Raw genomic sequence first — 15,073 nt, 5'->3', positions numbered from 1 at the left:
CGATCTAAGTACTCCCTCATTGCACTCGTGTGTTTTGATCACTTTTCAGTCATCACTGTAACCCAGTGTGTATAAACAACTTTAGGAACCGGCTTAAGGCATTAACAATTCAACTGTTGTTTACTTGCATCAGAGGCAGATAAAATTCTCCTTTTATGCATTTTTTCTGTGAACTTGTCTGAAGAAAAAAGTTTTATTTACATTTGTGTTTGGTTTTTGTTTATTCGTTTGGCTGGTTGGTTGGTTGTTTTTTTAAATCAGGACTGTAAGTTGTTTGCAATTGCCATCTCTAACCCTGAAAGCAATCTTATGTTTTAACGGATGAATTTTGATGTCACCTAAGTTGCTGTATCAAAGGTCCTTCCTCTCCTGTAAGGGCCGTACTTAACTTTTTGTTGTTGTTGTATTTCTCCCTTTTTTGTCTTCTCAGATGGAGAATCACATAAATTTTTGTTAGAAAATTGTTTTTTAACTTTCCTGTAGTCTGTATGCTTTTGAGTGACAGTTTCTATGTGTATACATCAAATTTAGCAAATGTATTTAGCAGGTGTATTTTGCACAGAAATTGAGGAAGCTTTTGACTCTTTTCTGGAGAAGGCAGTTCCAGTCTCAGATTGGCTAATGAGAAAAAGTGTCTAATTAGCACATAAATCACATAAAATATACTGGCACACTTGTCTTATGTCAGAGCAGGGATACAGAACCAACCTTTTATTCAATCATGTCCAAATCCACAGTGGTTCTTTAACGTAAAGAAGTAGTATTAAGTAATTCTTCATCAAGTCATCGTGTCTTCATCAAGGCTTGAAGAGAAGGGACCAAGTTAATCCCAGCGACACTGGTTAGTGGAAAGGCTTTTACTAAATCAGATCCACCACTGTGTGAATACAAGTTTGGAAGTTTGGTAGCTTATGGCTCTATCTTGAACTAGTGAAGGCTAATGCAGGAAAAACCTCTTCTGTACCACAAGAATGCTTCTTCTGTTAAAGGATAAGCTTTAGGAGAGTCTCATTACCTCTGTGCAACATTGCTGCTGAAGGAGAAGGTGCAAGCAACAAGGCTAGATGCTTCCAGTGAGAAAAAAAAGCTTCCTTTCTTGAAATGCATAAGCCATCTATTATACTATTATTCCAGGCTGGATCATCAGCTAGTATAAGACGACACCATACATAATTAAAATCAATAGCGGTATGTTGATTTACATCGGCTAAGGATCTAGTTCTCTGCTTCAATCATCCAAACCCCAGGTGAAACTGGGAGGTAATTTAGATAAGAAACACTAACTTCACTAAGAGCTGACGTAACTGATTTCTGAGGAAAGATATGCAGAGCTTTCCTAAAGGATAGCTCATAGTATGTCAAGGTGTGGGATGGTAGGAAGGCTCTATTGCTTGTAAGAATTTGCTTCCTTAGAAAGGAAGTGAAGCAAGAGGGGAAAAAAAGGATGAAACTTAGTGACAGGCAAAATTCAGAAGGGTAACATTAAAAGGAATAAGAGTAAATATTTTCAGTGGCTATAGTAATTGAACATGGAATAGTTTTGCTACGGATGATAAAAATATGCCGCTATGATACCATGAAACTAGATGCAGATGAGTCTGTGAAAATATTCCATGTATACTCAATTTTAATGGGATTTTTCTGCCTTCCTTTTATCATATGGGAGTTTTATGTGATACGGTATTTTACTTGTATTAAATTAACCAGTAAGAGTAGATGCTTTTGAAAGGACATTTATCTGTTTTTTTTCTTGGATTCTTTTGCAGGTCAGCCCTGTGGTTAAGCTATGTGGCCCCAGAGAGGACGCAGAGACAAATATGTCCTTTAATCTCTCTTTGCATAGCTCCTTCATTGCCATTGTTAAACAAAGGCAAAATCTTAGAAGGTGAGCAGGGCACATTATATTGTGCAAAATGAAAGAGGATAAGCCCACTAACAGGATTCTTTCAGCAGACATCCAAAATACTGAATTCTATTTGTTAGAAATCTTGAGCAAAAACCCAATAGTCTGATTTTTTGCTGGATTGAGCAGGTGCTGAGGAAATGGAAGGAGAAGTCCATTTGTTTATGCGCCTCCGACAGCGCCCTACCTTACCTTTCAGAGCCAGAAAAGAGAGAGAGGAAGTGTGAAATCTCAAGTCTGTAGTTCCCTGCTGCTACTTCTCCTCAGGATGAAATCTGGATTAGAGTGATAAAGGATAGGATATAAAGTCCCAGAAGTATTGTAATTAAACAATTGAAATGGCAAAATCTGAACAGCTGTGGCAACTGCATCTTCATGATTTCATGATGGCAAGCATGGAGTTAAACAGAAAAAAAAAAAAAAAAAACAAAACCCAAAACCCCAAAAAGCAATTATAGAGATGGACAAAAGTCAGAAGGAAAAAACTTAAAATCATGAATTGAGATTGTGCTAGAAGTGGTGAGATAAAAGCAAGATGAGCACCTGGCTATATAAATGCAGCAGTTACTTGAAACAGAATGCCTGAGAGTGTTTTATTAAAATTGGGCTTTTATTATAAAAGCCGGGGCTTATTTAATAAGTATTTCTCCTAAAGACTTAAAGTGTCCTCTGTCCATGCAGTCTGCATTCCAAGGTTATCAGAAGAACTGTTGCTATGGGCTGAACTCAATTTAGCACATGCTTTTTGTGTGGTGAGTGGATGTGAAAAGGATTCAGCAACACAAATCTGTCTGTGTTCTGAATGTGAAATGAACTTTTGCTAAAGATCTTGCAAACCTCAACTACAGCTGCGCAATACTGATACAGCCAGGCAAGAGAGGATGACCTATTTGTGTCTATCTGAACTTTGTATTCATCTTTTGATCACAAGCAATGAAACCTGCAGCAATACACCAAACAGGAAGATGTAAGGAAATAAGACCCTCTATATTTAATAATCTTTATAGGCTGTTTAACTTAAGATTTTTCTCTAATAAAATCTTTTAACATCAGAAAATACTGTATGCTCAGGAGATTTTTAATCATTATGATCAAGGAAAGTTCGAACGCTGCAGGCAGAAGGTTAGAAAGGCCATGCATTGTAATGCAAAATTCATTGTTAGGATCCACAGAAATAGACGTCATTTATCTAAAGAGGAAAAAAAAATCAGATCCCATCATTATCTGGATACATGGCACAACTCAGGAGTAGCTAATCATGAGGAAGGCAGTTTGCAAAAAGGCCTATCATCTGCTGCCCCAAGTATTTGTGCCCTACTGTATTTTTACATGTTTCTTTGACAGGAGATAAAACTGTTCTATTGGCTTATGTGCAGATTGTTCAAGAACCAGAGGTCTAAAGAGGATGTTTAATGAAATGCTAGATTACGGTCACCATAATCCTACAGCATCTAATGATAATCAAATTACCAGGTTGGATGAGGCTTTGGGCAACGTGGTCTAGTGGAGGGTGTCCCTGCCCGCAGCAGGGGTTGGAACTGGATGACCTTTAAGGTCCTTTCCAACCCAAACCATTCTATGATTCTGTGATTCTATGATTCTATGAAATCTCTCCCTCATAGAGAAGTTCTGAGACCCATCATAAATGGCATCATTTCAACCAAGACATCACTACAGGAGAGACAGAGCAGGATCTTTTATTTGGGCCCAATGCACAAGATACACCTAACTAGCACTCTGGGGTTTAAAAGATGCTCTTATCTTTTTACAGCCTGCTATTAGCAAAGCAAAGACCAGCTTTGATATTGTCTAAAAACCTCTGTTAAAAGAACAAAAGCAAAAATTGAGTTGTTTAAATATTTTTGTCAGTCACGGAGATTTAATATTTATACTTCCAGGCATTTTCATCACTGTTTGCCCCTCTCCCCCCACACTCTCAGAACATATATTGTGTCTTTCCTTTGCCAGAAAGTACAAGGGGAAAGATGGACATAGTTGACCTAATAAGGCAACAAAAGACAGTGTCTGAGGCTTTTCACTCTTCTCACAGTTCTGGTTATTATTTACTTAGTTCACTAGGGTCTGGAGCTTATTGACATTGCAGTCTGTTGTTCACCTCAGGCACACATCCTAATCAACTCTGGTTATGGTCAAATAAGTGGCTGGAGGCAGTTCCCTCCTCACCAGAATCATTGTTTTTAGATCAGTTTCTATAGAACAGAGCTCCTGCATCAGCACTGCACAGGAAGATTGTTTCAACAGCGAAGTTGTTATGGAGTTGGGGTATTGCTGCCTCATCAAATGTCACAAATTCAGAATTATCCCAGTGGGCAAGAGTGTCCAGGTGGGAAACCAAGAGTACAGCAGAGCTTCCTTAGCTTGCTTCTTCAACCCCACTGCCACTCTTGAACCTGACTCTCACTCTGGGGCTATCAGGTCATTTTCTTCAGCCTTTACCTTGAACAAATGCTCCTGTCCAATGACACACAACATTTATGAGATGTCCCATATGGAATGAGCCCTGAAGAGTACAACATAACACACCTTTTAGAGTCAATAAGGATCAACATTGCAGTATACAAGCTAAGAGTTGTATATGCCGCATACACTATGGCAAGAGCCATCTCTTTTCCTTTCTCCCCAGAGCAGCAGAGAGATTTTTTCCCCCGTGGGCTTTCTACCTTGATCTTTGAATAGCTTTCCTGTGCCAAGTCCTATAAAACACAGTCCAGATTCACTGCAGAGTGTGAGGCAAATTGTGTACATAAGTCACCCACCAGCTCACGAGTATTTTTGTTAGCTATGTAGAGAATATCATGTAATTACAAGGTAGTCACATCCATGATCATTAAAACAGTTCTATATAATAGCCATATTATGTTGTGATGACGTGTTACACTTTTGAGCATGCGGTCAGCTCAGAGTTAACATGCCTGAAGATATCTTCTGTAAGACAGGTACATCTCAATGTTTAGATCAATAAAAAGACTCTTAAATTTGGTACTTATGCCTTTGTATGCATGACATTGTACTGAGTTTCTCTCTCATATACCTATAACAAAGAGAGCGAACACGTTCACTGGAATGTTAAGTACTGCATTCACTAAAGTTAACTTATGGAAATCAAAACTACACAGCACTGGGAAAAAAAATTCAAATTCTGAGAATTTCAAATCAAAAGAAGATCCCTGTATTAGGATTCTGCTGGAAGAATTCAGTTGTGAGAACAAAACAAAGCAGCTCCTGCCTGAAAAAACAAGTGGCGCAAAAGAATAGGAGTATTTCATAAGATGATTCTGTCACGTAGGAGCAGACTTTACCGCAATCAGAAGGGTTCACTGCATATATTAAGCACAGCCTAGATGCCAACACACGAATGTCCACATTAAGTAGAAACTAAAGGGCATGAGATAATGAAGTGAAGGTGGCCAAGGTGAATCCCTAAGAAGCAGGCAGGAGATGGCAACCAATTACAATAAAAGTAAGTGCAACAGCAGAGTGAGAGGAGTGGGGAGGACTGGCTGGGACCCCCCCTACAAGAGGGAGAACATAAAAGAGAGGAAATAAACCTTCTAAGTGCCATGCAGGGAAATCATTGATTTAAAGCATCATTTGCTTTTCACATAACTCAGTGCACAAGTAAACAAGATGGTTTAAATGAAAAGGTGCTGAGGTTAATAGGAATGACCATCAGGGAAGAAGTTGCCAGTTTTTGCATTAGCTTTGTGTTTATTTCAGTAGTATCCATACCTGTGACCCGAGCCTCTGATTTGGCTTTTGTGGCTCTCCTGACTCACCTTTCCCGAGTCCAACAATTCAGAGACAGCTAGGCACGCCAGCTGTAGACTTTGGACTTCCAACTAAGATTGGTGTCACCCTGTAGAACTGTTCTTCCTCTTCTCCTTGAGCTGAAAGTCAACCCAGGAAGCTTAAATCACCCATCATTTAAGGAGCCCTTTCTGACTTCAGGTTACAAGGAACCACCCACGCAGTCCTGAGTGAGATGCAGTGCGGACAGACAGCTTTTGCAGGATTCCTTCGTGCTACACAGACACCTAGACTACAAATTACCCAAATGCTCTGGCTCACTCTGATTCTAGAAGCCACAAATTGAAATGATAGGATATGATAACCAAATGATGGAAGGGGATACAGGTGCAAGATAAATGAGGACACAAACCTGAACTAAAACACACGGGGAAAGTGTATCCTTTAATCTCTCAGCTTTGTTTTGCCTGTGTGTGGCATGGAAATAATCACGTCAACGACAGGCAAAGCTGCTGGGAGGATGCACATTCTGTTCCACGGCAGCTTTCAAGATGAGACGGTTTTATTTCACAGTAAGCAGGAATGGGACCAAAGCGCTGTGAAAGCTATCATGAAAAAAGCAGTGTGAAAGCATTCAGTTGCTGATCAAAATCTGAACATTTCAACTCTGGACAGTATATAAACGCAGTTTTCCAGTAAGGGCTTGTCTTTCCTGTAGGAGCCTGAGTGTTAAATTCCTGGCCTCTTTATTCACAGTATGGCTTTTTTTTTTCTTCTTTTTTTTTTTTTTCTCCCTTCTCCTAGAGTACACAATAATCTGTCAGAAGAGGAACCCAAATCTTTTTCTTGGCATCCTAGGGTGACCTAACAAGTTCTTCTTAGAACTGTTTTCCCTTCCTATAGCCCAGCTCTCCCTCCATTCTGCGCTATTGAGGTTTTCTGTCACGTTTTGGTGGCGGGGTTTGTATAGTCTCTAACAGAACATGGATTGCCACACTGGGACAGGTTACTTGGCACAGCCAAGTGAGAATCAGTGGATTTACATATCCATTCCATACATGCCTCTATAGTGTGGCACAGCAAGCAGTATTTTCCTATCCGTGGGGTAGCAAAGGTGTTTTGAATTAGGAGCCATACCTACAGGATCATGGTGTGAATTGACCTGTTACCTGCTGGAAAACTTGAAGTCTCTTTTGTCTCTGCTTTGGAGCAAAGGAAGGAATTACAAAGTCTCAGTAGTGCAAGCAACCCAGCTGTTTCCTCAGAAATGTGCAAATCTTGATTAGGAAAATAAAAAGTTCAAACAATGCACCCACAGTTAATAGGCTCAGGCTATTTGGCAAGTTATAAATATTCTTGTAGAGTCGTCAGCATCTTTCAAAAGCACAAGAAGTTTTGCTTTGTAGGATTGCTGTTGCGCACATTTTGCAAGGCATCAAAAAGAAAGTGGCCTGGCGTGGTTTCTTAGGGCTGAATTATTTACATGAAAGACCTGTGAAATTAGATCCTTACTCCATAATCAAAAGACTCTTTACAATGGTATGAAACAAAATGCTTTCACGGAGAGTATAAGTCATTCCTGTATTATACCCCATCTCCTTTAATCTCATGGCATGATGTGGACATCAGTTGAATCTACAAGCCTTTTAGCTCTGCAGAAACGCTGCTTGAAAAAAAAAAAATCTCTGTAATGACGTGAATATTAGAAGAAAAAAGAGATATACTGATGTAGAACTCTTCACTTCCTTTGACCGTTTTCTTTGTTTCACAACTATTTTGTGTCCGTTTTTAAACAGTGGTGTAACATGGTACAGAAATAGAACCTGAACCTTCGTTAATTGAACTAACGAGGTTAGTTTCTTATCTAGTATTCCTTGGCGTACTTCCCAAAAGTATAGCACAGACTAGATGTACAGCTGAAGGCTGCTGGTCTTCATTAGAACAGGTTCATTTTGATCATTATTTGATATCAATCCAAATCTCTTACAGAAATGTGGCAAACGGTAAAAAAAAATCAACCCAGAGCACTTGGTTTTCAACTAACACGATCAGGAATCAGAGAAAGGTTCTGACAAGGAAACTTACAGTCCTTAGCTTGTTCCTAAGATGTGACCCAAATTTGTGAGACTTTGGATCATCTTGGTCTGTATTTTATAATATTTTCCTCCTCCTCACACACCCTTTGTAAGCTTTCCTCTTATTTTGCAATATTCACAATACTGCATAGCTCACAGGCAAAGCGAATGTGAGCAAATTCAAACCGTAAACTAGAAGAAGGAATCTGACCATCAAAACACTTGACCTTCTGAAACGAAATCTCTTCAGCTAGAGTACTGGAAGCCCAGAACATACCAGTTTTCAAGGCACAGCTTACAATGGCTTTACATAGAGACTGCAGGCAGACGTAGAGATTTAGTCTTCAAAAAGGAACATTTCTGAAGTGTCAGGTGATACAGTCTGTATTTTAGAGAATCTTCCACTGTTGTGCAGTGTCTGAAAGTTTATTGTATGGCTAGTTGGAGCTAGAACAGAATTATTTTCTAGTTTAATGCAGTTTAATAATACATTGAGGTTTTTCTGCATCTTGGAAGCTGACAGAAAAACCCTTCACACTTGGTCAAACAAAACATTTTAGGCAGAATAGCTAAGATATATAGTATAATTACTCAGAAGTTTTGCTTTTATGTTAGTCTTCAGTCACAAGATCTAACAATTTACTATAGAACATTTACTTGAGAATTAAACAGATACATTTGTTGTGACAAACAGTATATGAAAGCTTTTGCTAAACTGGGACATCCTTATGTTGGAGTGTTGTGGTTTGGGAGTTTTTAAAGCATTTTCTGAACTTTCTGAATAGCATGAAAGTCTGCTTTGTTCATCTTCTGCAGATTCATCACAGCTGCATATCTAGTTTGCACATTTGTCGTCTTATATATGACAACTTCAAACATTTTTTAAAATCTAATGAATCATATAGTGAGTGATGGCTCTGGTGAATTACCAAGAAGTCATGCCTCTGAATATATAAAGGAACAGGATGGAATATCTTCTGTCTTATATGTTTCCAAGGGCAATTGCTCATTAGCTGTTTTCAGGTTTTGTCTGCAGGTATTTGCATTTTAAGAAAGTGAGCTGTTTTTTCAATGGGCCACCATCAGTCATCATGTCAGCTGTAGCAAGCAATATTTTCATGCACTGTTTTGTGGTGATAACTAAAGGGAACATTTGGGATTGCATTTATTTAAAATTGTATTATTTCTGAGAGAATGATGACAACAGGCTTGGATGCAGCCTGCCTAACTTTATGGTGCTCAGAACATTATAAATTTCATTCACATTGCAATAGTGGTGAGTGCTTCGTAGAACGGGAGGAGGGTGCTATATTCTCCGTCAGCAAAGGTGAAGGCGCTAACAAAATAATTTCCCTGGTCCAAAAGACAGTTAGGGCCGTTCAGCCTAAGACAGTTAAAAACCTTCCCTCAAAAGTAGCACTTCTGATGCAGCGATATTTCTGCCCATTCATTTTACAGAGGATGAAATGGCCCCTTTTTCAGTAGCTGAACCATTGACTGGTTACCAACGAGGGAAAATAATTTTCGCATCCTAGCCCTTTCACAGGTATAGGATGTAGTTTCTTAACGTTTATATTCATCTAACATTTAATTTTCTTCTGTCAGAAAGAGAAGCTCCACACAGTTTGAAATTTTAACATTTAATTCAACCTGTTTTGAAAAACTGTTATTACCAGTTTAATGGGTTTTACTACAGAAGGTCTCTTAAACAGGCAAAGAGAGACTATTACGGCTGAGCATAAAGACTGTTTTTCACTCCTCCAATAGTAAGATTCACTTCAACCTCATGTTTGTGACTCCCTGATACAGCATTTCATAAGTTGGTTTATCTTCTGGGAATAAAAGCCACTTAATTGTTATTAAGCTGCCCTTCAAGAAGAATAAAAGAAGTAATTGGGACTGAGCTAAAACATAAAGACATTTGAGTTTAAAGAGTCCAATTCAGTCTTAAAAGTCTTAAGACTCCAATAGTGACTAATAAATTCCCGGTTACAGGCAATAGTTAAACAGTGAGTTTTGTCCTACGTTCCCCATACAAATGAAAACCTTTCCTTCATTACTTAGATATGGATAATCAGCTCTTACTCCAAAATCGTAAGATTTTGCAAATCTTTATGAAATTTTGCTTGCCATTCTCAGAAAATTCTAGGGTTGCTGCAGAAGAAGTATGTTCAGAGAGTGACATTTTGGTTACTGGATGATGAGGGACTTAGGACCAGGGTCAATGTCAGTGGCCTTTAGGTCAATACCTAAGGCTCGAGATTTAAATGTCTTCAGAGAGTAGCTCAAGTGCCATTAACTCCCTGTTAAATGCAATGAAAGATCTAGGCCCCAAAGCAGCAAACAATTAAGCAACAGAAGCGATAATATCTGCTTCAACACATAATCGCTGGTATCAGTGGGGGAATCCCAGTTAACCCAAGTGTGAAGGGAAAAGGATCCCATCTTCTGCTTCAGTAACCCAACTTGCTGAAAGAGAAGAATTAAACAACTGAGGACTCATTCTTGCTAAATTTCAGGCTCTTTCAACGTTTTCAGTTGAATTACCTGTTCCTTGGCATAAATGCAATCTCTGCCATGTCTCATCTAAAGCCTGGACAGTGTCTCTGCATTTACGACATAGGATGGGTTTATGATAGGTTTTATGAACTTATGGTAGGCTTCTTGTAGTAGACAGTAAGTTGGAATCTGGCAGCTGGAGCTCCTCAGTTGCCTACTTGGGGAGGAGTCGCTTGCACTGATTTGAATTAAGTTTTTACATTCCTCACTGCATACGATGTGATAATAGTAGTGGAAACAGAAGGCTATAGATCTGATTTTCTGTAAAGTCTTTTTCATACTCTTTGTAAATCTGAATTCTGCAACAGAGTAATTCTGAATGCTACAGCATAGAAAGCACATCTTAAAACACCTCAAAAGCTTGCAACTGCGATGCCTGTGGCTGAGTCAAGCACATTCTTGACAGAAATGTCAGCTCTACTTCCTCTTCCCTATTACAATAAAAGTATAATAGCTTCACTGGCGGATGCATAACCAGAGATTAAACTCAAATTCTCGTGTTTACTTGAGACATCTCACTGAATTAATCATTTCACTGTGTTAGTTAACTTTGCTTAGTACCATTAAATAACTATGTGGTTTCTGTTCATGCATGGAATTAAAGCTATTTGTTACTTATTTGACTACAAAGAATCATGCAATAACTCCCTAGAGATGTTTTATGAGAGGGGCCATGGAAGAGCTTCATCTTAGCAAGGTGATTGATATTGGACTGTTTACCATTGTTATTTTTGGGGTCAATAAAGCAAAGCAAAGAAACATGAGTTTAAACTCAGAAGACCGATTAGGAAAGCAAAGAACTAAATCTGCTTTTGGAGTTGAAGCATTTGTTCCCTTTACATAGGCAAAAAGTTTGAGCCTAGCTTAGTGAGACTCAGATATTATTGGGGAGCTCTTTTGTCCTCAGCAACATCTACAAACACTAAGTTGAGAAATATTGCTCTTCCCTCCCTGTCCAGCCCCTTCTTACAAAACCAGCAAAAAGGCATGATTAAGCAAGTGTCAGCCTTTATACACAGAACCATTATCATCTTCAGGAATAATTGCTCCCCTAGAAGTGATTTTGTAAATAGCAGTACACGTTACTTGGCAAAGAGAGGCGCTGTCTCAGCAAATTTATTCCAAGCAACAGCATCTCAAGAAAGCACTGTATGTATTAGTCAGCCAAGAAGGACAAGTCAAAAATACATAAATGACAAATATTACCTATAGCAAGTTTTAATGCACCATCACTGCTTAATCTGAAAGCCTGCTAAGTTTCACAAGGAATATTCACATTTCAAAATACAGTAAGAAGTCTGTATTAGGTACTACAAGTTTATCAAGTAGGAATCCAACAAGTAGAGCAGTTTTGCTCTAAATGACACACCTTCAGACAAAGGAAATGCTCAAGTCCACATGGTTTGAACCAGCTTTCCAGAGAGCTTCTTTGGGTACAAACTCAGGAAGATGCTGAGCTTTACATCTTCAGCAGGTCAGAGAATGGAATACCAGAAGTCAAGCTTCATAATGCAAATGTTTGCAAGTTCTTAGAGTATTTCAGTCCCTCCAAAAATGGGAAAACAACCCCTGCTGTTTATTGTAAGACTCTTACTATTCTCAAACACAGCATTGATCACAGCATCAATAGCTCTTCTGACTTTTTGCCTTTCACCAAAATGCTAGGAGAAAGACTAGACATCAGCTGCAACTCAGACCAAATCAGAAACCAAGTTCCAATTTGCTCAGGTCTGACTTTACCAATCCTGAAAGAGCAGGTCTGGAATTTGATGGCATCTTCCCCTTCAAGAAGGAACCATGGGATTGGACCTGAATGTTTTGGTTTGCACCTTTCTGTCTTTTCAAGCTAGGCCTTATTACTGTTGGGTTTGTGCTTCTTTGTTGAAGATTTAGGTTTTTAGATATTGTTCCTTTTCACATGGCTGGAAAGACTCTAGTTAATTATTTTTGAAAGAAGCTTTTCTGCTTCACCTCTTTTAAATAGGCTTTCTAGCAAAAAAAAAAAGGAACGTAAAAATAGAGAGCAAATAGTGGGGATCCAATCTGGTTCCTATTTGCCAGCAATCTGTCCCGTTTGTATAAGAGGCCAGAGGAGCCAACAATACTCAAATCTCTACACCTTCCTCCCCTGCAAAAGTAGCTGAAAACCACTGTAAAGGAAAGAAAGAAAGAAAGAAAAAAAAAAAAAAGAAAAAAGAAAGGAATGATTGGTGGGGAATCCATTAATCTATTTTAAGAGAGGAAGAGATAGGGTAACATTGAATAGTCAACAAAACAAAAGTCGAATTGAAACGATTCCCTAGAGGCTCTATTCAGAAGTTTGCTCCAGCTAATCCTCCTCAAAGATCATTTTACTCTGCAAATACAGGAACGTTTCATCTCTTCCCGTATCGTTGGGATGCATCTATAGCTGTCATGGCCGTGACTGCAATATAACTTACTCGCACCTGCGCTGGGTTAATGCCAACTAGTTCAGGTGCTGGTAGCAACCCAGCTGAGAGCATAGGGCTAGATACTCCATTCTTTATGGATATTACAGCTGATTCAGACTCCCGCAATACTGCAGCAAGCCCACTTCTGGTGTTACAGCTACGGTTACAGCTAATTTGACTATGCTGCAGCACAGACGTCACAGGTTTGGGAGACCTATGCGGGAGAAGGGACTCATCCAGGAATAAAGTCCTGGTTAGGGCATCTGCTCTGGTATGTGGGGACACCACGTTTGTGTGGCTTGCAGAGTTGTGGTTATCTGTTAGTCTCCTTTGTGCCAGTTATTTCAGCTTTAATCCGGTTCTTCCTGAAAATTTGGAAGGCTTATTGCCGATTGTAATGGGGAAAAAGTAAAGATGAGTTTTAGAGGGTTCAATATTTTAAAAAAATGTTCTCCCTGATAACCTGTGTACCCTGTTCATAGCACAGGGGCATTAGTGGAGTTGTCTCTGTTGCCCTCAGGTGGGAGCATTTATGATGCTGAAGTTGATGGGACATCAAAGCAATCTGGACAGCTCTTCACAGGGAAGAGGCATCACCCCTCTCCAAAGATGAAAAGTCCAGGCTCAGTAACATACTAATTAATGTCCTTCTAACAATAGCAATCAACTGGAAAAAGAGCCAGGCAAAGCAAGCAGAGGATGTCTGCACACTTTTGTACCATCCAAACCAGGAGATATTAAAGCTTTGTGTTCAACACGTTACGTTTCAAACAGCCTGTGCTGAGGTAACAACAAGTCATTTCAATAAACTAGAAAACTCATTAATAACTTATCGCCATGACATTTACCTAGCAAGTCAGAAGGCAAGTTTAAAGTAGGGATTATTTGGACCTAGTTGAGCTGAAATTGTGTCTTTTTTATTACCTCCACGACAGGACTTCCTGTTCTGCACAGACAGCTTTGTTGGTCCCACTCTAACAGAGCTCTTCTTCCAGCTCCGCAGCAACCCATCTGCCAGGGTTATTATTCTTTTGTCACAAAGGAAATAACGTTTCTTTCCCAGGCACAGCAACGGATAACTATTTTTTAAAGCTAGCTCCTCGTTTTTAATTACAATATATTTCCTAGCCTAACACCCTAGAAAGGCTGCAAGAGTAATGAAAGATAATGCAGCTTTATATGCAGTGAGTGTAAATACGCATTATTCATTCAGTCTTAAGAAGCAAACAAAAGTCCAAAACGTTACCTTGAAAAGCAAACAATGGCTCTTTTTAATAAATATATATCTTCTTCAGCAAGGAATATTACATTTATTAGAAAATCATGGTTCTCAGGTAAAAATAGCACATCTCTAGCAATTCCTTTCACTCCACGTTTTGCCTATATTATAGCCTCATAAGAAAATATTTGAATAATTTAATGGTTTGGGGTTTTTTCCCATTATGTACTTAGTTTTCAAAAAGAGCATAAAACAGTATAACAGTAAAGTCAAAATAACATCATACACCACCACCTGGAACATCAAATTACAGTATTTGAAAGCTTTGACTAAAACTATTTGCTACCAGCTGCAATCTGCAGAAAATACCACAAAAAATGATGCAGTTACAGAAAGGCCATCACACAGACCTCACTCCAGGGATGGGCCCACTGCAGTTTAGAAATGCACCTCTCTGCTTCCGACAGAAAAAGGTATCCCATTGGGAAGGCAGAGGAAGATAGAATAGAAACGGCTATTTATTTGAACAAGCTTGAACTGGCAAGCTATATAACGTATCTATTTGCTCCGCCACCATGCAGTCTGCGGTGGAAACCACATCAGGTCCTGTCCCACTCTGGCTGTTGGCCCTGCGAGGATGCCTCAGAGGCACAAAGCCGTCCTCTGCCAAGGGACAGCATCGATCTGTCTGTAGCAAAGCCCTCGTGACAAACAAACTTTTAGCCATTCACAAATACTTCTCTCATGCATTTAAGGCCTTGTCCTGATTAGAGCCATGGTCATGCACTAAAGTTGGATGGTCCCAAATCTGGTCCCCACTAGTCCTTTCTGCCCTCACTTCCAGGGCCTCAGTTTCCCTTTGTACCAGCAGTAGGAAGCAGTGACTCTTTCCAATGGGATCCAGCCTGGGGACGCGCAAGGCTCCCTGCGTTGCTTTCCAGCACCCACATCTTTAAATTCTGTCAACAAGGGCCTGTACGGCCTTACCACCGGCTTTCCCGCTTCTTCCTGGGTAGCTGTCTTAGCCACTGTTTCTAATTGTCTCCTTGAACATAAGTGAAAGGTGTAATTAGATGCTCGTCCCTGAGCTGTGGCTGTGCAGGCCGTGTGTATTCTA

This window comes from Grus americana, chromosome 14 (assembly GCF_028858705.1).
Source record: "Grus americana isolate bGruAme1 chromosome 14, bGruAme1.mat, whole genome shotgun sequence".
In the NCBI taxonomy this organism is placed as follows: domain Eukaryota; kingdom Metazoa; phylum Chordata; class Aves; order Gruiformes; family Gruidae; genus Grus; species Grus americana.
Note: the sequence above shows the minus strand (reverse complement) of the source record.